The 3548-nt window shown below is 44.3% G+C and overlaps 1 protein-coding gene across 1 annotated transcript in view; it reads right to left on the bottom strand.

Moving 5' to 3' along the window:
- Positions 1-698, bottom strand: part of SLC17A7 (solute carrier family 17 member 7) — a 211417-nt gene extending 210719 nt beyond the window's left edge. Inside the window, exon 1 of the mRNA XM_040327637.1 lies at positions 1-698. This exon is cut by the window's left edge and continues 231 nt beyond it. The gene's annotated coding sequence lies outside the window, so the exon portion shown is untranslated.
- Between the last annotated feature and the right edge of the window lie 2850 nt (positions 699-3548).

The raw sequence follows: 3548 nt of genomic DNA, 5'->3' as shown, positions 1-3548 counted from the left end.
TCTAGGGTTTGGCCTTAAGAGAGACAGGCATGAGTAGACATGAGCTTATGTAGTAAGGGAGTGAGAAGAGGATAGATCAGGCTGTGCTATGCAGCAAAGGATCCAATAAATATTCTTCTTTCTTGCGTGGGACGGCCATGAACAAGAGTGAGAAGTGCTCTGTAGTCAGTTAGTTGGAGGCTCTGCTTGGGAGTGAGAAGTGCTCTGTAGTCAGTTAGTTGGAGGCTCTGCTTGGGAGTGAGAAGTGCTCTGTAGTCAGTTAGTTGGAGGCTCTGCTTGGGAGTGAGAAGTGCTCTGTAGTCAGTTAGTTGGGAGAAGAGATGTTGGGCGTTGGAAGCCCATTTGGCTGGATTGTGCTTCAGCACCGCGGACAGCGCCAATCGAAGCCTATGCACTTTCAGCACCGCGGACAGCGCCAATGGAATCCTATGCACTTTCAGCACCGCGGACAGCGCCAATGCAATCCTATGCACTTTCAGCACCAACTTCAAAGGGACATCCGGGGACTTGTTCACTCCTAGACAGCTATTGGCCCCATAGAGCAATACACCGGCTAGGGCCTCCGGCAAATGTACAGAGGAAAGGATAAGTTCCTTGCTCTACCATCAGCAGCAGCCGCCTTACCCCCACCTCTCCTTCCCAGCACCACAGACAGTCCCACTTCAATTGCTATATTTGGAAAAGGATTAGAAGACGTTTTCCTGCTTGTCCCAGATGAATTGTAGTGCGGGAGGGGTGAGGGCTAGTGGGAGGAGAACAGAAGCAGGAGATATCGCTTGTATTAATCTGTAAAGGTACTTAAAGAGGGGGGATGGGTGCAGGTGGTCCGGATGGCAGGGTGGGAGGGATGAGGACAGGTTTGGTTAGTACAACTTAGCCATATATACTATGGTATTGTCATCAACCCTTATAGCCTCCATCTAATTTAAGTACATACTATTATATTATATATACTATTTGTGTATATATATATATATATATATATATATATATATATATATATATATATATATATATATATATATATATATATATAGATATAGATATATAGATATAGATATATAGATAGATCTATATATATGTATAGATAGATAGATAGATTTAGATATAGATATACACTGTACAGTATTCACTTAATCTCATTTGAGGCTATAATAAGGGTTGATGACAATACCATATATTTGACTATATATATATATATATATATATATATATATATATATATATATATATTTAGCCCCCAACGTGTTTGTGATCTGGTGGATGCAGATACAACCCACCACGAGGGCCTGCTGCAGTTAGCATGCATGGTAAGGCCTCGTACACATGGCCGAGGAACTCGACGTGCCAAACACATCGAGTTCCTCGGCCAGTTCAGCCCTGAAGCCGCCGAGGAGCTCGGCGGGACGAGAGCTCCCATAGAACAACGAGGAAATAGAGAACATGTTCTCTATTTCCTCGCCGAGGTCCTCGTCGGCTTCCTCGGCCGAAAGTGTACACACGGCCGGGTTTCTCGGCAGAATTCAGCCAGAAACTCGGTCGGAAGCTGAATTCTGCCGAGGAAACTGGTCGTGTGTACGGGGCCTAAGATTAACCAGTGTAGATGTAAAACAAACAATTTAAGTTAGTTAATAAAAAATCTGCATTAAAGGAGCTGTAAAGGTAAACGTTTTTTTACCTTAATGCATCCTACGCATTAAGGTGAAAAAACTTCAGGCAATACCGCCCCAGCCCCCCGTTATACTTACCTAGGCCCGCGCTCGGCCCTGACATCCTCTTCGCCGCTCAGCCTGGTCGTTGATTGGCTAGAGCGGATGGATTGAAAGCAGCGCAGCCATTGTCTGGCGCTACTGTCAATCACATCCAATGACGTGGCGCGCCGGGGTGAGGGGCGGATATAGCCACTCTCTGTATCACGGGAGCGCGCCCGCAAGGACTCCACACCATGCGATGTGTGGAGTTCTTGCAGGGAGGACCAGAGACAGCCGGCGAGGGACCCCAAAAGACGTGGATCGGGGCCACTTTGTGCAAAATGAGCTGCACAGTGGAGGTAAGTATAACATATTTGTTATTTAAAAAAAAAAAAAATAATTAACATTAGATTGAGGCTAATTACGGGAAGCAGAATCGGGTGTTTTTTAAAATCAATGCAGTACTTACCGTTTTAGAGATAGATGTTCTCCGTGGCTTCCAGGTATGGGCTGCGGGACTGGGCGTTTCTATTTGATTGACAGCCTTCCGACCGTCGCATACAGCGCGTCACCAGTTTCCGAAAGTAGCCGGTGCGCAGGCGCCGTATAAAGCCGCACCGACGTTCGGCAACTCGTGACACGCTGTATGCGACCGTCGGAAGCCTGTCAATCAAATAGGAACGCCCAGTCCCGAAGACCATACCCGGAAGCGGCGGAGAACATCTATCTCTAAAACGGTAAGTACTGCATTGATTTAAAAAAAAAACACCCGATTCTGCTTCCCGTAATTAGCCTCAATCTAATGTTAAAACATTTTTTGCGGGTGAACCCCCGCTTTAATTACAACATTTTTAACACACTTGTTGGAGATTGTAACCTGCTTCTCTTTTCTGGATATCAATGAAAGCATTTTTTAAAGCTTACTGCTAAGTCTGACAGCATTGGTACTTTAATAAAGCAGTTGCAAGATCAATTTACATATACAGTAATACCTTGGTTTGAGAGTAACTTGGTTTGAGAGTTTTGCAAGACAAGCAAAATGTTTTAATACATTTTGCCTTGATATACAAGCGATGTCTTGATATAAGAGTAGCGTCATGTCACAACTGAGTATAAAAAAGAAGAGAGGAGCCTCTAAGTGTAGCAATATGGTTACATTTAATGAAGATACAACATTTAGCAACTTATTGCTACACTTAGAGGTGCCTCTCTTCTCTTTTATACCCTGTAAAAAAATGCTTTGATATACAAGTGCTTTGGATTACAAGCATGTTTCTGGAACAAATTATGCTCGCAAACCAAGGTTTTACTGTACTTAGATTATATCTCATTGCTAATCCTAAATGCCGTTTCCCACAGGGGAAACACGACTTTCAGCGCGACTTTGCGAGATGACTTTAGCGCAACTTCAGCGCGACTTGGAGCGACTTACAACGTCCTTTCAAGTTGCCTCCAGGACAGGCGACTTTGCCAGTGGCCAATCAAACAATAATCAGCTCTGTGGGAGGGAGGGGTTTGGCTGAGAAAACTATTTTCTCTTCATGTAAAGTTGCTTCAGTTTAGACAAGTGATCCGACTTTGGAGGCGACTTCCATCGAAATCAATGGGTATACGTTGCCTAGAAGTTGCCTGGAAGTCGTACAGGAACCTTTTCTGAAGTCGGAGCGACTTCAGTAGTGTACGTTAAGACGGCTCTCTTTTACTTCCATGTAATTTCTCATGTCGCGTGACTTGGGGCGACACAAGTCGGATCCCAAGTCGCGGTAGTGTGAACCGGCACTTAGAATGCTTGAAATGTAAAGACCATGTCTATCTTGTAATAAATACTGAAATATGAATCCCCCAAATAAGAAAATG

This window comes from Rana temporaria, chromosome 10 (genome assembly GCF_905171775.1).
Source record: "Rana temporaria chromosome 10, aRanTem1.1, whole genome shotgun sequence".
Classification (NCBI taxonomy): Eukaryota; Metazoa; Chordata; class Amphibia; order Anura; family Ranidae; genus Rana; species Rana temporaria.
The sequence above is the reverse complement of the archived record's forward strand: the minus strand, read 5'-3'. Positions and strand labels throughout refer to the sequence as shown.